Source organism: Herpailurus yagouaroundi, unplaced genomic scaffold (genome assembly GCF_014898765.1).
Source record: "Herpailurus yagouaroundi ecotype Mexico unplaced genomic scaffold, PumYag 67503, whole genome shotgun sequence".
Taxonomy (NCBI): domain Eukaryota; kingdom Metazoa; phylum Chordata; class Mammalia; order Carnivora; family Felidae; genus Herpailurus; species Herpailurus yagouaroundi.
In genome coordinates this window covers 343,465-369,256 of record NW_024420310.1, presented here as the reverse complement: position 1 = coordinate 369,256, position 25,792 = coordinate 343,465, and the positions used below count along the sequence as shown (strand labels likewise).

The following is a 25,792-nucleotide window of genomic DNA, read 5'->3' as shown; positions in this document are numbered from 1 at the left end:
GGTGTTGTATGGAAGTGATGAATCACGGGAATCTACCCCCAAAACCAGGAGCATCCTGTATACACTGTATGTTAGCTAACTTGACAATAAATTATATTAAAATTTTTTTAACTTCAAAAAAACTGTAAAAAAAAGAAGCTATGCTTTTATAAGTGACACGTGCATGTACAAGGGACATCTTCAAGTGGAGGGGTGTCTCTTCTGCATGAGGAAGAAGAGGAGGACAGTAAATCTCTAGAAAGTGTCATCAGTGAAGGAGGTGACAACACAAATCTGTGTAACGATCACACCCTTGTTTGTCGGCTTTTCCTGATAACTTCTCCTAACTGCCTCCCTACCCCTCTCATTTGTCTTAAGCCGGAGATGGTATTTAGGGCCGTGGCTTGGGCCATTTCAAGGAGTTACTCGATTCTCCTGGGTCTCTCCCATGGATACAGGAGGTATACATGTGAGTAAACTTCAGCTTTTCTCCTGTGCACCTGTTATTACCATGGGGGAGGGGTCTCATTCAAGAAGCTAGGAGGGTCGAAAGAAAATTATTTTCCTCCCTCCCCTACATTTACCAAGACCAATGCCAGGTATTTCGTAACACTTAAAATTTTGGGAGACTAGAGAAAAATCCCACATCTGAATCACTGAAAGTTCTTCGAGGCAAATCTGGCAAATGCACTATTACTGTTTTATATGTCAATTTTCAGACTGGGGAATATTTCTATCGGATTCATTTTCTACTCATAATTATCTTTGACTATTTTGTTTCTTGTAACATTTCAATCTATTTTTTCTGTTGGCACCATGCAAAACAACCCTGGCATACGGAACACGTGTTCATTTTATTATCCTAGATTGATTCTGCACATAGCTATTTATGGCTAGGTCATGTTTTAATCTCTTTGAAGCCATGTTTGTGTTTCAGGCTCTTTTTATCTCATGGACACTTTTTTTTTTTAAAGCTTTCGATTTACTGCTCCTTTTGCCTCTATTCCACAGGAAACAGTGAACTCAAGGGAGCTGGCTAAAAAAAGTCTAACCCACTCATTAAGTCCCATTACCTAGGAAGACAATGTAACTGATTACGGAAGATAACATTTTTTATGCTTCTTAACAACCTGGAAGCTTTCAAATTTAGAAGCCAAGAAAGAAAGTGAACTGAAAAGTTAACTACATGTCAGAAGGAAAGTAAAGAAAACAATAACTCACATCAATTCATCTTAGGATACTCTTGAGGTCAGATGACTATTACTGAAAAGTGATTCATTTTGAGCAAAGCTACCATTTTATTAATCATTTACTGTGTGACAGGTACTTTACTAACATCCTCTCATTTAATCCTAAAAATAACTCTGGTAGGTAGGTATTATCATCCAATCACAAAGAAACGGAAAACGCTAATTCGAAGGGATATATGCACCCTATGTTTATTGGAGTATTATCTACAATAGCTAAGATACAGAAGCAACTTGAGACCTAGATAGAGAAATGGATACGGAAGATGTATGCAATGGCATATTACACAGCCATAAAAAGGATGAGATCGTGCCATTTTTGAAACAAGGCAGTCCTAGAGGTACTATGCTAGGTGAAATAAGTCAAGACTGAGAATGTCAAATACTGTATGATTTCACTCACATGTGGAATCTTTTTAAAAAAATGAATGAAGAAACAAAACGCAGAACCAGACCTGTCAACACAGAGAACAAACGGAGGATTGCTGGGTGGGGGGGTGAGCAAAATGGGTGAAGGGCAGTGGGAGATACAGGCTTGTTATGGAATAAATAAGTCACAGGAACGAAAGGCAGAGCATAAGGAACATAGTCGATGATACTGTAATTACATATGGTCGAAGATGTAGCTATCCTTGTGATCACAGCATAATGTTTAAACGTACACTATGTTGTGCACCTAAAACTAATGTAACACTGTGTGTCAAGTACACTCAAATAAAAAATTGATTTAAAAAATGAGAACACTGAGGCTCAGAGACATTAATAACACACTCGAGAGTACACAGCTAAATTAGAGGCGGCCCATTATCTTAGCCTTTATATGACTGAACAAATAACACCTCTTGGTGAGGCCTTCACTACCACACTTTCAATGTTTTTTAATGTTTATTATTTATTTTTGAGAATGAGGGACAGAGCGTGAGCAGGGAAGAGGCAGAGAGAGGGAGACCCAGAATCGGAAGCAGGCTCCAGGCTCCGAGCTGTCAGCACAGAGCCTGACGCGGGGCTCGAACCCACAGACTGTGAGATCAAGACCTGAGCCGAAGTCAGACGCTTAACCAACGGAGTCACCCGGGGCCCCCCACGTTTTTTTTATGTGTTTTTTCATGTTTAAATTATTTTTAATGTTACTACAACTCTATTTAAATTTGTGACCACGGCCCCTCGGCACACTTTTTCCCTCCCACGGATTTATATTTATCCATAGAATTTATTAGCATCTAAAGTACTATAATTCATTCATTTATTCCATTTGTTGGCTGTCTCCCTGCTCTACAAGGTCAAGTCCATGAGGGCAGGGATCCGCATATTGGATTTTATTTTTTTAATTTTTTTTTTTTAACATTTATTTACCTTTGAGACAGAGAGAGACAAAGCATGAACGGGGGAGGGTCAGAGAGAGAGGGAGACACAGAATCCGAAACAGGCTCTGAGCTGTCAGCACAGAGCCCGACGCGGGGCTCGAACTCACGGACCGCGAGATCATGACCTGGGCCGAAGTCGGCCGCTTCACCGACTGAGCCACCCAGGCGCCCCTGCATATTGGATTTTAAACGTGGGGGATTATTTTCGTTATAGCCTCCTCTGAGCACTTTCCTTGCCTATTGAACCGGCCACCATAAACCAGTAAAAACAGTGTACTTCCTCACCCTGAATCAGGTAGCCTACTTTCACAAACAGGTTTTAGAGAATAAAGAGGGAAGAAAAACAGTCTCTTTTCACTGATAACTACTAAGTAGCCTGAGAGAATGGGGCTGCTGTTTTGTTCCGGGTCCACATTGACGGGGACCGTTTGAGGGATTTTTTTTGCTTGTTTTGTTTTTGAGAATGAGAGAGTGCGGGGAGGGGCAGAGAGAAAGGGAGAGAGAGAGAGAGAGAGAGAGAATGAGAGAGAGAGAGAGAGAGAGAGAGAGAGAGAGGGAAACCCAAGCAGGCTCTGGGCTGTCAGAGCCCCTACACAGGGCTCAGACTCAGGAACCGTGAGATCATGACCTGAACCGAGATCAAGTCGGCCGCTTAACCGACCGAGCCACGCAGGCGCCCCAACAGGCACTATTTGCTTTTGAGGCAACCACAAGAGACGAGCACAAAGGAAGCATACTGCACTGCGGTCTAACTGCAAGGCTTTGCAGAAAGCACACCAAAGGGCTGCCTCGCACACGGACCCAATAGTGTGATACATTGAACCCAACTTGGCTAATTTTCCTAACTGGGAGCAGCCCATGAAAGAGCCTTCACCAGTAAATTTGCCAGAAATACGTTTTGTCAGAAATAAATCAAAAGGGTAAAACTCAACTCCTAATTCAGGGGCGGCAGGTCCCAGTAACCTTGGGTAACAGACGAGAGAGTTAAAGAGAGGATCTAAGGCACCGTCATCATCCCGGATCTATAAATCTGGGGGAGGACGAACCCCCAACGAGGGGCTTCCGGCTGCCACCTGCCGAGAAACTGTCTTGTCCCTGTGGGCTGACTGCTGGCGCTGCGGGTGGGGTAGGATATACAGGCTCGGTAGCAGCAGGCAGGGCTCCCAGGCACGGGGTACTTGTTCTTCACTCACCCAGAACTTTCCTCTCCTGCCTCATACAAGCTGAACGGGGCTCGACAGACAAGAAGTAAGCCTGGCAGGTGCGAGCTGCAAATAAAATAGCCACTATCTATTTTTAGACTGAAGCTATATTTGAGAAAACACTGATTTCCTCTTTTGTTTTTGCAAACAACCCGCTTCATCCTGCCAAGGTTGAAACCGGTGCTTAAGTAACGTAAGAAAAAACGACAAAGGAAACAATGCTTTGTGTCCCCATTTCAATTTCCTGAGGAAGGAAAGGAGTAGTGTAGTAAGAAACTATCGTAGAGGGAGCGATCGTAGGTTACAATCGGTTCCAAAGTCTACTTTTACTTTCTTCCTCCTGCTGTCTTTGGAGCCAACTATTGAGGGCTTTTGGAGGACTCACTGCACACTGCAGCACAGCTGGGGTCTGATGGGTCAGTCCATCTCCTAAACCCTCCAAACTCCAAACTCTACTATGAGATACATCTCGGCACGTATCACCGCACGCCTCCTTCTCAGGACTTTTGTATTTGCCTTTTCCTTCGGACTTACAGTTTCCTGAGGTCAAGGATCATATAGACTAAGCGCTTGATGAATCAAAGAACATTTCTGACGGAGCATCCATTAGATTAAGCAGATGTAAAGGAAAACCAGAAAGCAGTGGCCGGAGTGGATCGGTTCACGACAAAGGGAAGGAGGAGTGAAATGGACCCATGTGAGGGGATCCTACACGAAAACACAGAAAAAGAGAAGCCGTCGTTTAGGAATACTTAGTACGCGAGGCAGACACGATTCCCGCTCTTGCTGCGTCTCCGATGCAGAGGATGAGACGGGCATCAGAACGGCCCCTTATGATAATGATGATGGCAACAGAGACTAAGAAGAAATTCACGGGGCCATATGAATTTTAAGCAGAAGGACCTGAGCCAGTCACAAGAATGAAGGATGTCTTCGTAGAGAAATTTTCTTTTCAGCATAAAAACTGGCAGAGCTGAGTTGCAGCTCACTAGGTTAGGACATGCACGTGTCAGAGGATGAGGAACCAAGGAACGTTTGCCCAGAACTTAAAGATTATGGTGCGGGAATGCAGGAGAGGGCTGCACAAGCACACGCTTGAGAAGGAGCCTGGTTGACAAAGAAGTCTTGGCGACAGCTGAAAACACGAGGCTAGGCACGCATATTCACACACCGCAAAGCTGTTTCACTGCCATCGTTAGCACAGCCAACAGGCAGCATATTGGTTAAGGGTGTGGATTCTAGACACAATCAGAGCTGGCAGACCTCGGGTAAGTCACTTAACTCTTCAGGTAACAACTTCTTTGTAAACAGAGGGGTGTAAGAGTGCTTCCTCGAAGGTTGCCGTGGGCACTAAATATGTTACTATAGAAAAAGCACTTAGAGCAGGGGCGCTTGGGAGGCTCCGTCGGTTAAGCGCCCGACTTCGGTTCAGGTCAGGATCTCATGGTTCATGGGATCGAGTCCCGCATTGGGCTCTGCACTGGCAGTGTGGAGCCTACTATAAGACCCTCTGTCTCCCTCTCTCCCTGCCCCTCCCTCACTTGGCTCTCTCTCTTTTTCAAAAATAAACAGTTAAAAAATACGTAAAAAACACTCAGAAAAGTGCCTAGAACATTCTAAATACTGAATAAATGTTAGCTGCTATTATTTTTGTTACTATCGTTCGTTGCTATGCTACAAGCCAAAAATTAAATTAGGACTAAGGTAGTGATAACACTAAGAAGTGTTTACAGATTTGTTCACAGCCAAATGTCTTGTATTTTGCTTCCATGTAAGAGGAATCCACTTCGATGCCCAGAGATCGTGACGCAGCATGGTGCAAAAGAAATTTCCTGGTAGACAGATAAAGTTGAATGGTGATGGCCCAGGAAACTGGGGACAGGGAAGCGTCCCAAGTGCCGTGTACTGTGGTAAGAAGTGTCTGAGGGAGCAGACGCTTTACCTCATCAAGAGGACTTCACATGTAAGAAGCCTAATGGAGGGGCCCCTGGGGGGCTCAGTCCGTTGAGAGTCTGGCTTCAGCTCAGGTCGCGACCTCACCATTCATGAGTTCGAGCCCGGCGTTGGGCCCTGTGCTGACAGCTCGGAGCCTGGAGCCTGCTTCTGATCCTGTGTCTCCCTCTCTCTCTGCCCCTCCCCTGCCCACACACTGTCTCTCTGTCTCTCTCTCCCCAAAATAAATAAACGTTAAAAAAAGAAAAGAAAGGCCACCTAATGGAGAGGAAGGGGGAGACTCAGAAGAACCCCTGGAGCAGCCATAAGGCAAAAAGTCAGCTTTCAATTAATGCCAGACACAAAGCACACACACCAAACGAGAATTCTTCTGCTTCCTTTACCTCTTCTCAGCGCTTGTACTCCCACCGTGGAACAGCCAGAAATACGGCTGGCAACATAGAGGAAAAAGAATAGAAGCTGTCGACGGGGAAAAGCCACAAGCACTCTTGCCTGCCCCAACTTCAGGCTTCCTTTGGGAGCGCGGCAGAATCCGCGGGGATGAACGTGATTGAAAAGGCGACTGAAGAAATGGCTATTATGTTGGGCAGGGCGTTGTTAATTCTTAACCCGAGAGTGGTTCTACTCCCTTGGTTTGGTTTTAGGTGAAGTGATCAAGAAACTGTATTATGTAGGAATGACCAGAAAAACCCGGGCACCAAGGCCACAGAAAAGACTTAACAGCGGGAAGGAAAAAATCATTTCTTTTTAGGTACATCCTATGAGTTTTGCTTTCTCATTATAATAGCTACACATAGATTCTATGTACTATTGGGGGGGGGCTGTGGTTGCTAAAATATTACAAAAGCTAACCACATGGTCTACTGACAGAAAATGTGACCTAATTTTAAAAATAGGTATGGGGGTGCCTGGGTGGTTGAGTCCATTAAGCATTCAACTTCGGCTCAAGTCATGATCTCACAGTTCATGAGTTTGAGCCCCACGTTGGGCTCTGCACTGACAGCTCGAAGCCTAGAGCCTGTTTCAGATTCTGTGTCTCCCTCTCTCTGCCCCTCCCCCACTCACGCATGTGCTCTCTCTCAAAAGTAAATAAACATCAAAAAAATTGTGAAGGTCTGGTAATATATATATATATATATATACACACACACACATACATATATATATTTTAACAAATATATATATACGTAATAATATATATTTTTTAATGTCACGTTTTAAGCCTTAGTTTGAATGTTTATTCATTTATTTATTTAATACAGTTTTATTTATTTGAGAGAGAGAGAGAATACACGCACGCATGAGCAGAGGAGGGGCAGAGACAGAGAGCGAGTGAGAGAATCCCAAGCAAGCTCCACATGGTCAGTGCAGAGCCCGATTCGGGGTTCGAACTTAAAACTGTGAGATCATGACCTGAGCCGAAGGTGGACGTTCAACAGACTGAGCCACCGAGGCGCCCCTATGTACTTAAGGAGTCGCCATGCCCAGCATAGGGCTTGAACACATGACCCTGAGATCAAGAATCAGATGCTCTACCGACGGAGCCAGCCAGGCGCCCCCAACAAATGTACTTTTTTAACCATCACTGAAATTGCCCTTGCTTCAATAAACAACTTGGGTGAGACATTTCTATGAAGTTACTATGTCAAGGCATTCTGGAATTATCTGAATATTTTCCTTCATATTCATTAACCTGTTTTCCATAAATCTGCATTTTCTCCAAGGGCTCATTGTCCCTAACCTCAATTCTGCAAGTGGCTGAGGAAAAAGAAAAGGACAGTAGCAAAATTAAATTCATCTGTGTGCAACCAAATACCAGCTTCCTGTAACAGAAGTCAATGTTTGAGCACCTGCAGACTAAACGTTCTTGACCCCTTTTGAACAACGAGCATTTGGTACAAATGCAAACGAATGTGTGTAACAGGGGCAAAAGCAATAGAGTTGAGGGACAGCACACGGTGAACCTGGAAGATTGGAATGAGTCCCGCCTTTGGGGGTATAGATAAGAAATTAGCACTAGATCAAAGCATGGGAAGAGGATACACAGAAGCCCTTTGTGGTTTTTAACACATCAGTTAATCCATCATTCCTAATATAAGGGGCGGTATCTAATGCCCCTTATGCAAAGACTCCTATGACAAATTCCTCTAAGAAATGAAAACTAAAAGTAAGCCCATCCAGGTGGAAAAAAAAAAACCAAAAAACCTAACATTATGTCTCCTGCTACCAATAATGGAGCTCCGGAACCTATTGCATTTCCAGATTGGCCCTGGCCTCTAGAGAGCACAGAGCCAAACTCTGAATGATTGGTATGACTTTCTCATTCAGGAGTTCTAGGTCTTGTTTCTGTCCTCTCCTCTAACTACTTCTTGGTTTCTGCCCCTTGTTGTGTTAAGTATTTGTGATTGTACTTCACCTGTATCATCATTGCAAGTCTTGTGGAGTCCCAGTCTGGCAGCGGGCAAGACGTGCATGAGTCAGTCCATAGAGGAGGAAGTGATCACTTTAGGTGTGATTCGGGGACACACAGAACAATCAATTTAGTGTGCAAAATGTATTCGGAAGGCTTCTCGAGAACTCTCCTCACTGGCTCCAAATGTTTCGTCTGCCTGGTATCATCCATTTTCTAATCTCTCTTCAACTATTCCTTTGGAACACCAGAGCAGTCGATAATGTTATGTTGTTCACTTTCAGAGCCTTACTCTCGTTAAACATATATAAAACCAAAGCCTCGAGAAATAAGCAATGTGTGCTGAGATCCCTGCATAAGCCCCCAGGAGCCTGCCGCACCAGACTCAGCACTGCATCCCAGCCCGAGCAACACCGGATATTCATACGCAAAAGAGTGAAAGTGGACCCTTGTCTTGCATCGCTCACAAAAATGAACTCTGAATCTATTAAAGACTAAAATGTGAGGCCTGAAACTACAGAAGTCCTAGAAGAAAAGGGCGGAAGGCTCTTAGAAATTGGTCTTGGCAAAGATTTTTTTGGATACGCCAAAAACAAACAAGCACGACTAAAAAACTAAAAAGCCTCTGCACAGCAAAAGAAACAACCAACAAAATGAAAAACTACAGAATAGGACAAAATATCTGCAAATCATATATCTAACAAGGGGTTAGTATCAAAAATGTGTAAGGAGTTTACATAATTCAATAGCGAAAAGCAATCTGATTTAAAAAAAAAAAAGAGGGGGGCGCCGGCGTGGCTCAGTCGGTTAAGCATCCAACTCTTGATTTCAACTCAGGTCGTACACTCACCATTCGTGAGACGGAGCCCCACATCAGGTGTGCTGACAGCGTGGGGCCTGCTTGGGATTCTGTCTCCCTCTCTCTGTACCTGCCACCCTCTCTCAAAAATAAATACACATTGGGGCACCTGGGTATCTCAGTCATTTAAACGTCTGACCTTGGCTGAGGTCATGATCTCGTAGTTCATGGGTCTGAGCCCCGTGTCAGGCTCTGTGCTGACAGCGTGGAGCCTAGAACCTGCTTCAGATTCTGTGTCTCCCTCTCTCTCTGATCCTTCCCTGCTCTTGCTCTGTCTCTGTTTCTGTCTCTCTCTCTCAAAAATAAATAAAACATTAAAAATTAAAAAAAATAAACATTAAAAAAAATAGAGGCACTGAATAGACATGTTTCCACAGAAGACATACAAGTAGCTAACAAGTACATTAGTGTTCAACATCACTAATCATGAGGGAAATGCAAATCTAAGCCCCAATGACATATCACCTCAACCTGTTAGAAGGGCTATCATCAAAAACACAGGAGATAACAAGTATTAACTGCGATGTACAGAAAAGAAACCCTTGTGCACTGTTGGTGGGAATGCAAATTGGTCCAGCCACAGTGGAAAACAATGTGGGGATTCCTCCAAAAATTAAAAATATGACGATTACATGATCCATTAATCTCACTTTTCAATATATATATATATATATATATATATACACACACACACACACATATATATATACACATATATATATAGGAAATGAAATAATTGTCTTGAGTTATCGGCACTTTCTTTTCTATTAAAGTTTATTTATGTATTTTGAGAGAGAGAGTGAGCAGGGGAGGGGCAAAGAGAGAGGGAAAGAGAGAGAATCCCAAGCAGGCTCCTCACTGTCAGCACAAAGCCCGACCCAGGGCTCGAACCCACAAAGCGTGAGATCATGACCTGAGCTGAAACCAAGAGTCGGGCACTCAACCGACTGAGCCACCCAGGTGCCCCTTGTCTTTTTTCTTAATACAGTATTTATTTGTCTTCCCTCTGTCAAACCCTGAGCCAACCGCTTTGCCAAGGCTGCCTGGGGAGGTATAGGCGGAACACCCGTGCAGACGAGACACAGGACAAGGACCTACGGCAGGTGGAGGCGGCTCCTTTCCACGGCCACGAGGATGAGGAAGGCCACCGTCGGACACAAGAGCCCAAGTGCCCTCCGAGAGGGCAAAGCCCAGAATGGCATAGGACAAGAGCCGTTACTTCACAGAGGGCTTCTCGTCTTCTCACCCAAGACGAGGCTCCCAAACGCAGTCCCGATGCCAGCCCCGGAGCCAGCCACCCCCGCCATGGTGGCCCCAGCCCCAACGAACTTGGCCGCTGTGTCGACATCCCTCGAAAGGGCCCTGGTTCGGAAGCTGCCGCTAGGAACAAGCGAGTGAGATCAGGGGACGTGAGGCCTTGCCAAGCGGCTGAGGATCTGATCCGTCAGCGTCGGGGTGATTTTAGCACCCCCGAGGACAGTGATCTGCTCAACACCTGGCAGGTGTTAACCGAGGAGGGCGAGGGGACCAAGCGGGCACCGCGTACTTTTTCAGGGGACGAGGGACTGCGGCAGGGGAGCCGCTCCCGTGCAGAGGAGACGGAGAGCGAGACGTCTGGGCTTCTATGCGCGCTGCGGCTTTGTGCACGACACCCAAGACCTGCAAACAACCCAAGTCGGCCGACAGATGAACGGATGAAGATGTGACAGCTATACATACCACACGCACAAAGGGAAATTCTACCGTTTGCATTATGCTCAGCGAAAGAAGTCAGACAAAGACAAAAACTGTATGATCCCACTCATATACGGAATCTAAAAAGTTGAACTCCGAAAACAGAGTAAACGGGTGGTTCCTAGGGGTTGGTGAGGGAAATGGGGAGATGTTGATCGAAGGGTACAGATGTTCAGTTATAACATAAATAAGTCCTACAAATCTAATGTAGGGCATGGTGACTACAGTTACCAATACTGCATTATCAGATAAAAACCACGATGAGATTCCACCTCATACCTGTCAGAATTAACAACTTTCTAAACAATTGCGATACTAAGAATTTACCCAAAGGATACAGGTGTGCTGTTTTGAAGGGGCACAGGCACCCCAATGTATACAGCAGCACTTTCAACAATAGCCAAAGTATGGAAAGAGCCCAAATGTCCATCAACTGACAAGTGGATAAAGAAGATGTGGTATATATATATATGGTATATGGTATATATGTATATATGGTATATATACATATATATGGTATATACAAATATATGGTATATACAGGTATACGTGTATATATATATATATGCAATGGAATATTATATGGAATATATATATATATATGCATGCAATGGAATATTACCTGGTGATCAAAAAATGAAATCTTGCCATTTACAACAACATGGATGGAAATGAGTGTATTATGCTAAGCGAAAAAAGTCAGAAGATAAATATCATGATTTCACTCATATGTGGAATTTAAGAAACAAAATAGATGAACATAGGGGAAGGGAAGGAAACATAAGATAAAAACAGGGAGGCAAACCGTAAGAGATTCTTTTTTAAAAAAAATTATTTTTACATTTATTTATTTTTGAGAGATGGAGAGAGACAAAGCTTGAGCAGGGGAGGAGCAGAGAGAGAGGGAGACACAGAATTGGAAGCAGGCTCCAGGCTCTGAGCGGTCAGCACAGAGCCCGACGCGGGGCTCAAACCCACGAACCGTTAGATCGTGACCTGAGCTGAAGTCGGACGCTCAACCGACTAAGCCACCCAGGCGCTCCAAACCATAGGAGATTCTTAAAGGCAGAGAACAAACTGAGGGTTCCTGGAGGGGAGGTGGGGGGGGGGATGGGCTAAATGGGTGATGGGCATTAAGGAGGGCACTTGTGGGGATGAGTACTGGGTGTCATACGTAAGTGATGAATCACTTAATTTTACTCCTGAAAAAAATGAAAAAAAAAATGAGGACTAAATTGATATTGTTATCTCTACACATACTCGGAACATTGTTTTTCAGAAGCAGGTCTTAAGACTTGAGACAGGAAAGTAATTTTGTTTGTTTTAAACAAAGTTTGTTGAATTAAAGAATAAATGTATACATTTATTAAAATCAGCCTACTATTTTTTTTTTTAATTTTTTTTTCAACGTTTTTTATTTATTTTTGGGACAGAGAGAGACAGAGCATGAACGGGGGAGGGGCAGAGAGAGAGGGAGACACAGAATCGGAAACAGGCTCCAGGCTCTGAGCCATCAGCCCAGAGCCCGACGCGGGGCTCGAACTCACGGACCGCGAGATCGTGACCTGGCTGAAGTCGGACGCTTAACCGACTGCGCCACCCAGGCGCCCCAGCCTACTATATTTTTAATGAGAGAAGATTCTGACAGTATCAAAGAAAGGCTTAGTTTCATATTAATTGTTTATTTCCAAATTAATCTGTTCCCTAAAAAACTAGAAATTATGAACGCCTAGATCATATAATCTAATTTTCAATTTGAATCAATGGAAATAAAAATGGCTTTTTCTCTTGAAAAAAAATTCTGTATTGTATACTTGAAATCTGCCAAGAGAGTAGATCTTAAATATTCTCAACACAAAAATAAAATGGTAACTAAGTGAGGTAATGGACGTGTCTTTTTTTTTTTTTTTTTTTTTTTCAGAGAGAGAATGCAAGTGAGCGAGGGGCAGAGAGAGAGAGAATCCCAGGAGGGGCAAAGGGAGGGAGAGAGAAAGAGAGAGAGGAACAGAGGGAGAGGACGAGAGAGAGAGAGAGAGAGAGGGAAGAGAGGGAGAGGAAGCGAGGGAGAGGACAAGAGAGAAAGAGAGTGAGAGAGAGAAGCGGGGCTCAAACGAGGTGATGGATGTGTTAACAAACCTTAGGAAAATCATTTCAATATACACACACACACACACACATATACACATATATATACACATACAGACACACACATAAACATATACAAATGTCAAATCACACCGCACACCTTAAAATTCCACATTGTTATTTGTAAAATATATATCGATAAAGCTGGAAATGAAAAATATTTGTGTCTTGGTGCAAAAAGAAAAAGAAACATTTGGATACATAAATTTTAAGTATAAAAAAACCTTTTACATTTCTAAAAATTTTTTAATGTTTTTATTCATTTTTGAGACAGAGAGAGACAGAGCATGAGCAGGGGACGGGCAGAGAGAGAGAGAGGAAGATGCAGAATCCGAAGCAGGCTCCGGGCTCTGAGCTGTCAACACACAGCCCAACACGGGGCTCGAACTCAGACTGCGAGATCATGACCTGAACCAAAGTCGGACGCTCAACAGACCGAGCCACCCAGGCGCCCCAAAAACCTTTTACATTTCTAAATAAAATTAAAATTAAAACTAAAACTGGGGAACAGACTTCACGGTAAAATAATTTTTTATTCAAACTGACAACCAATCCAGTCATTTACCAAGGATAAGTGCTATATTTCATTTATTTTATGTATGTATATATATAAGTATGTATGTATGTATAGGCTTATAAATAGAGGCATTTTTTTTTAATTTTTTTTTAACGTTTTTATTTATTTTTGAGACCGAGAGAGACAGAGCATGCACCAGGGAGGGGCAGAGAGAGAGGGAGACACAGAATCGGAAGCAGGCTCCAGGCTCTGAGCCATCAGCCCAGAGCCCGACGCGGGGCTCGAACTCACGGACCGCGAGATCGTGACCTGGCTGAAGTCGGACGCTTAACCGACTGCGCCACCCAGGCGCCCCAATAGAGGCATTATTAAAGCCTAAAAAAAGATTCTGTAATTATTGAAAAAGTTTGGTCATTCTGGATGACAATGTAGCCTTCAGCTAACAAAGCTATAATTTGTTAATTGGGCAGTATTCCAATTGCTGGAATGTAATCAACCATCCCAGTCACAGTATTAAAGGCAAAGCTTTAAATGCACTGAATAACCTAAGAGTGAATGTTAAAAATCAAAGCAAGTTAAAGGTATTCATCAAGTCTGAGAATTTTTTCTGTGGTTCCCTTAAGTCTGCTATGCAGCTGGTTGGGCTGGAATGTTAATGAACATGACCATTACCAACATTTATATTACCGACCTTTTCAATGTGGTACTCGTGAGAAATGGAAACACCAAAGTTCAAGTTTTGAAACTGCTTTTGAATGTGTCTGGAAATTCAGCCATAGCAGAAGGACTACTTAGTGCCTAAGGACTCATCATTCTGTTCCCCTTTTAAGAGCCACCCAGCAAAGGAAATTCTTCTTTGAGTATTTCTGTCAGAATAAAAACTACTGCCTCAACACCCAAGGCCATTGAGCTTCCCCACTACTTTCACTAAAGGTTTGCCGTTCTTCCTGTTCTATGGAGAAGACTGTCCAGGAAACAAGAGCTTTAGTTTATCCTCATGATGTAGATGTGAAGGAAAAAGATGTCACAGTAACAAAATTCTGGTTAGGCGTATGTTTCCAAAGAGTAATGCAGTATGGCGCTGAATACACATTATAAATTTCTTCTTTTCTATCTTTCTTGTGAAGGAATTCTTTCAGCAGCTGAATTTAAACCGTAAATGTCATGTCTCATCAACACAGCTAAAACTTGGCATGCTCGTCGAGTTTATGGACCATTTTACTGATAGCAAATGAATATTAGAACCTGTACTAAAAACATATATTTCTTTTATTTTGCCGTCTACATTGAGATATCGTAGTTACTTCCTCTACATGAAGTGACAGTGACCTTTTTTTTTTTTTTCAACGTTTATTTATTTTTGGGACAGAGAGAGACAGAGCATGAGCGGGGGAGGGGCAGAGAGAGAGGGAGACACAGAATCGGAAACAGGCTCCAGGCTCCGAGCCATCAGCCCAGAGCCTGACGCGGGGCTCGAACTCACGGACCGCGAGATCGTGACCTGGCTGAAGTCGGGCGCTTAACCGACTGCGCCACCCAGGCGCCCCGACAGTGACCTTTTTACACAGAAGCTACGCTTTTACCGTTCAAAGTGATCCAAGACCACATTAGCATGTCATGACTTCGTTGGTTTAGAACTGTCATAGGAATGACAACATTCTTCTAGTAATGATGAGATCCTGAGCGCTCGGGCTCAACTGCCAACCCAGGCACAGAGCATTCCAAAATCCAATTGTCTGCATTAGTCCATGCAAAATGTAAACCTGAGGAGAAGATGCTTCCTGGGACTCTCCCACTGCCACACAATGTGCCAGTATGTAGTAAAGACATTATGAATAAAATGCTGAGTATAATCCAAACGTCCATCGATAGACAACTGAGTACATCACTTATCCAGTCTTTGAAAAGATGAAGGTCTGGATGTGGTAATGTGGAAAAATATCCATGAAATATTATTTTTTAAACACACATTGTAGAAGAGTATGCTTACTCTGATCCTATGTATATGTTTTAAGTGAAAAATACATGAATATACATTAACATTTCTGGAATGATCCACAAACTCCAGTAGGACTCGAGAGTGGAGAAATGACTTTTCTATGTAAACCCTCTTTTACTGCTTGGGTTTTTCATTAGAATATATTTCATAACTTTGTAGTAAAAATATTTTTCTAGTAAAAATATTTTTTAATTAACATTTCCAAACTCATTTAGATAATAAATGGCAGACTTAGAGGGGCGCCTGGGTGGCTCCGTCGATTAAGCGTCCGACTTCGACTTCGGTCATGATCTCACAGTTCGTGGGTTTGAGCCCCACCTCAGGCTCTGTGCTGACAGCTCGGAAGCTGGGGCCTGCTGCGGATTCTGTGTCTCCTTCTCTCTCTGCCCCTCCCCTGCTCACTCTCTCTCAAAAATAAATATACATTAAAAATGTAAATAATAAATAACTAAATGAATAAATGCAAAAAGAAATGGCAGAGTTGGTAGGTAAATCTGTGCCTTCAGAATCCACATACACTGATCTTTCCCCTGTTACACGGGTAAGTAAAGTAAACACTATCAATAAGTAGAATGACCTTGCCAGTTGACATCCATTCAGGACATGTTGTAATGGACAATTTCAGTTTTCAAATGAATGGGTACTAAATTTTCAACTCTCCAGGCTAGGTTTAACTTATTATATACGTTAAGAGATAAACAATAAAAGAATGGTTACTATAACTGTCTCATATACTGAGTGAATCTCCAGGTTTTTAAAGCTCACAGATGTTTACAAAACGGACTTACTTTTCTATCATACAGATTTTTTCAGCTTAAATTCCAAGGACTCATGACTTTTTTCACCAGTATTTTACTCGAACATCGGTGTGCCCATGAGGCCCTCTTCACCTCCTGTTCTTTAGCTTTATTTCTAATTGAGAGTACTGCAAAAGCCATAAACATGTGAACCTTGACAGGATGCTGTTCCCACAAGAAATCGTCTGAATGCTTCTCTCCAACCAAACAATAGTCACCCACTGGAGCAGGAGGACTGAGGAGTAGAATGGCCAGGGAGAGATAATTCAGCACTTCCCGCCTCGCATGAAAGAGCGATGAATGCGAGCAAACGTGCTGTGTTTGAGGTCATCTCCACTGCCTTGCTGGCCCTGCGCACGAAATAAAAAAGAGGTTTGGCTCAAACCAACGGATGCTGCCAGGTTTCCTTTCCACACCTTATCATCTTAAACAGCAGTGGACTCTTGGATGTTTGTAAGAGAAGAGAAGAACAAAGCGGAGGAAATTGTTGAAATTACTTGCAGGCTGTGTTTTGTTGTTTCCTTCATTTGCTTGCTGTCCCCCTTCCAAGGATAGTGTTGCTTCCTAATGTGAAAGCAAGAGAGATAATAACACCTCAACAGTGACTGTCATCCAAAAGAATGGGCTAATTTCGTATCTGTGGAGTGTATCTTTAACTCTGAGTGGGAATGAGTAGATTACAGGATTTTTTTTCCATTTTTTACAGGGAGAGGGAATAATTAGTTTGCTTTTATGAAATAAACTGCTTGTGTTTACAGAATAAAAACTTGAATACATAATAGTGAAATGCTATAAAATTAGCTCCATTTCTATGCATTCTGAATGTTTTCATTTTCAATGGATCTCATTTTTTCCTATTAAGAAATATTGTCGTACGTGGGGATTTATTACATAATTATGATTTTCTGAGAAATGTCACTGCAATGAGATCATTCCAAACTTTGTTTCTCCTTCAGCTGTAAGATTTTGTTTTATTTTCCTCTTGATTAAGAAATCAGCAGGTTACCCCAATCAAACATTCATTACAGCCCATTCAAATTCATTCATACAGCTCACAATTTGCTCCATTAATATCTCATTTAGGGAAATATATAGAATACAAGTGTCTGTGTGTGACAATGCTGTCACCCACCACATTGCCCAATACATCCAAAGATGCTCCATTAGACAGGGTTTCCTTTAATCAGGATGGATCCCGTGGGACCCACTTACCAAGTACTTAAACCATTCACTCTTTCATTCCCAAAATCCAAAGGTATCTAAATGTTCACGGCCTTTCTCGGGAACACGATGTCCTCATGAGATTACTTTGGTCTCTGAGTCCTCTTCACACAGTACTGGCAATGTAGAAATGCAAGATGCCCAAACATTCAGGCGTGAAAGCCTGCCTATTTGAACCACAAGCCAGTCAATTCAATTAATTCCATTCCCATCGCTTCAGTGACACCTCCCTGCAAAATGCTGAAAGCCTGAATAGAAAGCCCCAACCTTAGACGTTAAAATACATCTTTTTTTTTTTTTTTAACGTTTCTTTATTTTGGAGACAGAGAGAGACAGAGCATGAATAGGGGAGGGGCAGAGAGAGAGGGAGACACAGAATGTGAAACAGGCTCCAGGCTCTGAGCGGTCAGCACAGAGCCCGACGCGGGGCTCAAACTCACGGACCGCGAGATCATGACCTGAGCCGAAGTCGGACGCTTCACCGACTGCGCCACCCAGGCGCCCCTCCTCCTTTCCCTTTCTATTACTACTCCTACCGCACCCTTATTAATATCCTCTCTTTCAGAAATATGGCAATTATTTTAACCACGTTTCCCAAGCTTGCTCCTCTGGAACACTGGGTTCCATGAAATAAATGACATTCAAAAGGAGTTCCACTTGAGAAACTTGGGCTGAAATGTTTATGTTTTTTTCACTGCCGTATTTCTGAGAGCCTTGAAATTGCTAATTTTATTGACTAGCTAACCTATGTTCCAGGCTTTCTGCCAGACCTTACGTTTCTCCTCCTGACGACTGTGTTGTTGTTACTCTCTGTTTTACAGATCACACAGCTAGTAAGCGGTGAAGCCAGGATTTGATTCTAGCTTTCTCACTCCAAAATCCCTGCTCTTTTCATATTTCCCTCTTTGGCCTGAGACATCATACCATTTCCTTAAAAGTCGCCCTGTATTCATTAGCTACATGTTTCTTTCTCTTAATAAAAAGTGAACATCTTGATATTTTTAATAGAGAGAAAATTAATTTTGCTTTCTGATGGAGTTAATATGGGAGAGGTTAATGGTGTACATCTTTGCGTCAGACGATATTATTCAAATTTGGTTTCTGCAAGTCACTAGCTACATAACAAAGGTAAGTCCTTAGTCACTTAAAACTTCGTTCTTCCTCTGTACAATGGGTGAAATATTTATTTCGGGAAGATATTTGTGAGGCTTAAATGTAATTATGTACGTAAAGTGCTTAGAGCACTTGGACACATAATCAGTATTCGATTATAATATCATTAATAAGTAATGATAACGTCATGATGTCCCTAAGACTCACTTGCCTGGGTTTCTTAATCAAAACTGGATTGCCTATTCTTTTTTTTTTTTTAATTTTTTTTTTAATGTTTATTTATTTTTGAGACAGAGAGAGACAAAGCATGAGCAGGGGAGGGGCAGAGAGAGAGGGAGACACAGAATCTGAAACAGGCTCCAGGCTCTGAGCTGTCAGCCCAGAGCCCGACGCGGGGCTCGAACTCACGGACTGGGAGATCATGACCTGAGCCGAAGTCGGACGCTTAACCGACTGAGCCACCCAGGCGCCCTGGGATTGTCTATTCTAATTCGGTTAGCTTTTATTTGAAATTTTTAGAACAAATTGACAAATGGTTTCTAATGCTATTAAAAGAGAACAATTTAAATAAATAATACATTAAATACTCAACTTTGATCCTAAATTTAGAATTGCAATTTGTCCAGCCTATCCTTCAAGTTTCTGAACCGAAAGCTATTTTATTTTTGCAACGAGGTAGCCCCTAAACAGGAAGATTTAACTTTCGATGTGGATCTTACTATTTGAGATGATCTAGCACAGAGTACCAGCTTGGTCTTATTAAATTAAGACATTCAGGATGTTGACTTTCCTTCCTGTAAACGTTTTTATTTGAAAACTGCAAAACGATCTGATTTTCCATATCTTACTATCAATTTTAAAAGAGATTTTGAAAAAATATACAATTTTGAAAATGAAAATTTATAAAATGATTAAGTACATTGAAGAGAATGCCATTGACTTTTTGAGATCTATTTAATAACCAATTTTAACAAAACCCCGTCAAATTGAGCCTCACTTATCCCGAATTTATAACCCTCTGAGACAAAGACCAGAATAAAGTTTTTAAAATAACCTCATGAGGGGCGCCTGGGTGGCTCAGTCGGGTGAAGCGTCCGACTTCAGCTCAGGTCACGATCTCACGGTTTGGTTTATGAGTTCGAGCCCCACGTCTGGCCCTGTGCTGACAGCTCAGAGCCTGGAGCCTGCTTCCGATTCTGTGTCTCCCTCTCTTTCTGCCCCTATCCCGCTCATGCTCTGTCTCTCTGTCGGTCTCTCAAAAATAAATAAACATTAAACAAATTTTTTTATTAACATAAAATAACCTCCTGAGGGGATGCATGCAATTCCTGATCTCAGGGTTGGGAGTTTGAGCCCCACCCACATTGGGTGTAAAGATTACTTAAAAATAAAATTAAAAAAGTAACCTCATGAGGATTCACTGTTATTTGGTGTGTGCTTTTCAATGTAGTAATAATCAGAACAGCAGATCTTAGGGTATAATATAAACCAGGAACTGCTCTAACTGCTATACATAGATGAACTGAATCTTCAAAAACATCTTACAAGGTGGATACTAGTGTTACCCCCACTTTCCATATGAACCGACTGAAGGAAAGAAAGATTGTCAGTTACCCAAAGCCCTAAAACTCCTAATGGCAGAACCCGGCTCTTTTAATCCAGACGAGCTAGCTCCAGTCTCTGTACGTTTATCTGCTGCACGTTGACTGATTTATTCTCAGTAAAACATTGTAAGTAGGTTTACTTACAATGTTTTATACCTTGAAATTGGTCTAACCCAGAATGCAACTTTCCAGTTGGTCCCAATATTTTACTACTCAATGTTCATTCATTTGTATTTAAAGAACACGATTCTTTGGTCTACATTCCGAAGAACCTCATCAGAGATACTGCTGACACTTGTATGGACACGAGTCCTGATATTTATTTAGCTTATCGCAGTTCCAATTTTTATCAAGAATCTTCTGGAGACGAGCATAAAACAGTATGTGTCCAATGCCAATACATGTTTTAAGAGTGAAGCAATCTGTTTTCTCTAAAGCCACCTGGAAAGATACATCTTGTCTCTTATCATGAGAAAAGTAGCTTATTGTTTGCAAGAGCTCCAAGCAATAGTAAAGTTCAGAAGCTGAGAGTTGAAATAAACAAGGCAAAATATTGGCAAGGAAGAATTTGTATCTGCAAGTTCTGAGTTGACCATTTTACTTTCATAGTATATTTTGGACCGAACATAGATATACGTGACTTGATATTATTAGTTTTCTCAGAAATGCTCACACCCGTTTTCCAAAATGCAACCATACTTTATTCTCTTCTTCCTTGGAATCAAAAATCTTGATCTTTCTCTAACTGGATCCTAGGGAAGCATTTATCAAAGAGTGTTTAAAGGGATATTGATAAGTATTCAGGGCAGAAAAGTGTTTTGTAGTCAAATAAGTTTTGGAGAAACTAGGTTAAATGAAGTTAACCAGGCTTATGTACTGCGGGATTTGCCGCCATTAGATACTAATACCTAACAACCCCCAGAGCGGAATAAATGAAGAAACCCTCAAAACTTCTGACCACATGGTTTTTCTTTGTTGCATGCCAATGTGAGAAAATTACTTCACAAACAAGTTTTGGGAATCAATGGCATGACACTGTAAGTCACTAAAATTGGAAGAGGGTAAAGAAAAATCCCAAGTGCTGGTTTAGAAACTTTCTGTGTTAGAAACTCATTTTCGAGTGGAGATGTACCAAGAAGGATTCTTGGAAATATATTTTCCAAAGTTCTACACTGAGAAATCTAGGATAAAGACCAGGATCCCATATTTGGTGTGGGAGTGGGGTCTTTCATTTTCGAAGCAAAGCTAGGCTTTAGCACCATCACGTAAGGGAAACACAACTGCTTCATAGCCTAAGGCATACTGACACCACCTCCCCCCAGTTTTATATATACTGTGATAAACACAATGGCCCTCCCAAAGATGTCTTAATCCCCAAAACCTTTGAATATGCTAACTTAGATAGCAAAAAAGACTTTGCAGATATGATTAAGTTCAAGATCTTGCGAGAAGATGATCCTGGCTATCAGGTTGGATCTAATGTAACCACAGGGTCCTCATAAGTAGAAGCAGGAGAGTCAAAGCCAGAGAGAGATTTAAAGATGCCACGCTTCCGTCTTTGATGATGGAGGAAGGAGCCATGAACCAAGGATCATAGGCAGCCTGTTAGAGCCTGGAAAAGGCAAAGGAATGGATTTCCTCTTAGAGCCTCCAGAAGGAACACATCTTGCGGATTCCTTTCTTTTAGCTCAGTAAGATACATTTTGGACTCTGACCCCCGGAACTATAGGACAATAAATGTGTATTGTCCTAAGCCACTACGCTCGTGGTAATATGTCACAACAGCAAGAGAAAATGAATGTGTATATTGATGTAACTGCATTCCACACCTTTTAGCCACGGGAAGCCAAATTATTGTTTTGATATAACATAAATTCTGCCAATTTACAATCTTGCTAGTCTTAATAGTAAGAAGAGAGGGGAGAGACTAGCAAACCATGTTAGTGACACAGAAGCGAGAATATTTAAGTTACTTGGCAAGGTTCCCAAAGGTAGTGACTCCAAAATTAAGCCCCTTTTACCCACATCGATTACCTCTCTGATCATACCACGTAACTATCACCATGCTTAGTTTCCTGCTTTACATTAGGGTTACGATATAGGGGAAAAGTGAAAATGTGGCAATGGTTCAGTCTGGAAAAGGATTATCATCGACAAGACTAATACAATATAGTACTACAGTCTGAGGGAAAGAAAAAGAAAAGAACACTGTTCCCAGAAGAAGGACCTGACAGACCTGTGGAACCAGCACTACATATGCTGTGGCAGAAACACTCGTAAGGGTCACATGTGTGAAACTGACTCAGACGTGCCTAAGACGAAGGTTCACTCAGAATTTCAGAGTACCTCTCCTTCACCCACCCCACTGGCTTAACACAAAACTCTACACTAAAGGCGTAACACGAGAAAGGCATGCCCGCATCCAAATATAAGTGGGAAAAAGTTTACCTCAGTATGTATCATCCTACACAAAATATCAAGAGTTCAACCGAAAAATTACAAGGCATGTCAAAAAGCAGGGAAAAAACCTCCAGTCTGAAGAGAAAAGTAATCATCAAAATAAAACTCAGATATGACACAGATATTGTCGTTATCAGTGAATTTTACATAACCATGATTAATATATTAAAAGAGCCACAACAGAACTGAGAAAACATGAATAGACACGTAATTTCAGCAAAGTGACCGAAACTGTAGGAAAACAGAAGGAACCTGCTTGACATTCTGGCTTCCTCTCTGCCTGCCCGTCCCCCACTCATGCTCTTTCTCTCTCTCTCTCTCTGTGTCTCTCTCTCTGTCTCTCCAAAAAAATAACAAAAAAGAAGAAGAAGAAGAAGAAGAAGAAGAGGAAAATGGAAGTGCTAAAAATGAAAAACCCACTAACACAGATGAAGAATTCCTTGGATGGACGCATCAGTAAACACCTGAAGACAGGTCACTAGAAATTAGCAAAACATGGAGGGGTAAAGAAGAGCATCTAGAAGTTGTGGGTCTAATATCTGCATCACTAGAATCTCAGTAGAAGAAAGAAATACTAAGAAGAAACATTTGAAGAAATAAAGGTGGAGTGTGGGGGATAAGCTGAGGAATCCCCCGGGCTTACACCAATGGGTTGACAAGGCATAAAGAAATACAGTCATAAAATGCTCACGCCCGAGTTTGGGTAAACCAGACTGGCACCCCAAGAGTAGGGGGTGAAAAGGCACCCCGAGAATAGGGAGGCACAGCAGTGCCAGGAATAGCGAGGTGCAAAGGCACCCAAAATAGAGAGGGGGTGCAGAGCCCCCAGAATAGAGAGGGAGAGGCAAAAGCCCGAAATAGAAATGGCGCAAAGGTGCCCAATACACAGGTATATGAAATAAACAAGATTAGATGTTCAGGGTAGAAGCACCCCCTATTTAGTACTATAGCAGAAAAGCTGCTTTCACAAGAGAATAGGACCAGCTGAGGTAAATTGGTGAATTGGACTATGGACCCCTGCGCTGCAGGCAAAGCAGCCCGGAGTAGAGATGGCTAACAAAAGAATAGGTGCCTTGTCAACCCTGAGGTGACTCCCCCTATCTGTCTCATCCCCTAGGCTGGCTGAGGTAAACAGAGGTGCTGCCTCATGTCCGCTGTAAACAACCCTCCTCCCGACTGCCTGGCGTCCGGATTTTGTTTTGTATTAACCCAAACCCCTAACCACAAATATCCTCAAGACCCCCTCTCCCTCACGTCCACAAGTTAATGTTCACAGATTCATTGTCCCTTTGTGTACGTCCATCACCTAGTTTGTAAGCCTTCTGATCCTAATAAAAACGGGGCAAGGACCCTTACTCGGGGCTCCTGTCATTTCCCAGACATTAGCCATCTCTCGCTTTCAATCCTGTATCCCACTCTTTTGCTGGACGAGACAGAACTTCAGACCCAGAGTCTACGACGGTGTGGCATTTTCTAAAATTATTAATAGATAACAAAATTAAAGCTCCAAGAAATACAGAAAACAGTAAGCAGAATAAATATAAAAACATTTAAGCATGCAATATTCAAACTTCTGAATACTAAAGACAAAGACAGACCTAGTGAGGAAGAGAGATGATAATTACAACAAACACCTCATCAGAAAACATATTACAAAGAAATCAGTAAAATAACACATCTAAAACACTGAAGAGGGGCTCCTGGCTGGCTTACTTGGAAGAGCATGCGACTCGATCTCAGGGTTGTGAGTTCGAGCCCACTGTTGGGTGTACATATTACTTAAAAACCAAATCTTAATAAATAAATAAATCAAAATGCTTAAACAACAACAAAAAACAACACACTCAATACTCTGAGAACACTAATCAGAATAAATAGCAAAAGAATTTTGTCAATCCTCAAAAAACTAAAAATAGAACTACCCTACGACCCAGCAATTGCAGTACTAGGCATTTGTCCAAGGGATACAGGGGTGCTGTTTTGAAAGGACACACACACCCCCATGTTTATAGCAGCACTATCCACAATAGCCAAAGTATGGAAAGAGCCCAAATGTCCATCAACAGATGAATGGATAAAGAAGAAGTGGTATATATATACAATGGAGTATTACTCGGCGATCAAAAAGAATGAAATCTTGCCATTTGCAACTACGTGGATGGAACTGGAGGGCATTATGCTAAGTGAAATTAGTCAGAGAAAGACAAACATCTTATGACTTCACTCATCTGAGGACTTTAAGAGACAAAACAGATGAACATAAGGGAAGGGAAACAAAAGTAATATAAAAACAGGGAAGGGGACAAAGCATAAGAGACTCATAAATATAGAGAACAAACAGAGGGCTACTTGAGGGGTTGTGGGAGGGGGGATGGGCTAAATGGGGAAGGGGCATTAAGGAATCTACTCCTGAAATCATTGTTGCACTAGATGCTAACTAACTTGGATGTAAATTAAAAATAAATTAAAAAAAAAGAATTTTGTCAGATACATGCATGATTTGCAATTTTTTTTCCCTCTAGCTTGCCTTTTCATGGGGCTTGAATTCATGACCCTGAGATCAAGAGTTGCATGCTCTACTGACTGAGCCAGCCAACTGCATCTAAAATTTTTAGTTTTGATAAAGTATAGTTTATTATTATGGTATTTGTCTTTGACCTATTTCATTTAGCATAATACTCTCTGGGTCTATCCATGTTGTCACAAATGGCAAGATTTGGTTCTTTTTTATGGCTGAGTAGTATTCCACTGTGTATGTCTATATACCACATCTTCTTTATCCATTCATCCACTGATGGACACAGAGGTTGTTTCCATATTTTGGCTATTGTAAGTAACGCTGCAACAAACACAGGGATCCATATATCCTTTCAAATCAGTGTTCTACTTTTTTCTTTTTATAAATACCCAGAAGTAGAACTGCTAGATCATAGGGTAGTTATATTTTTAATTTTTTGAGGGCTCTCCATACTGTTTTACATAGTGGATGAAGCAACTTACATTCCCACCAAGAGTGCTCAAGGGTTCCCTTTTCTCTACATCCTCACCTACATTTGCTATTTCATTCCTTTTTATGCCTGAATAGCACTCCATTGTTTGTATACACCACATGTTGTTTATCCATTTTTACGTCAATGAACACTTGCGTTGTTTCTACCTTTGGGCTCTTGTGGAAAATGCTGCAATGA

General features: G+C 41.9%; 2 pseudogenes; one reads left to right on the top strand and one right to left on the bottom strand.

Annotated features, from left to right (window-relative positions):
- Positions 1 to 10,066: 10,066 nt before the first annotated feature.
- LOC121025136 (ATP synthase F(0) complex subunit C2, mitochondrial-like) lies at positions 10,067 to 11,040 on the bottom strand (annotated as a pseudogene).
- Positions 11,009 to 14,719, top strand: LOC121025119 (armadillo repeat-containing protein 10-like; annotated as a pseudogene).
- The last annotated feature ends 11,073 nt before the right edge of the window (positions 14,720 to 25,792 follow it).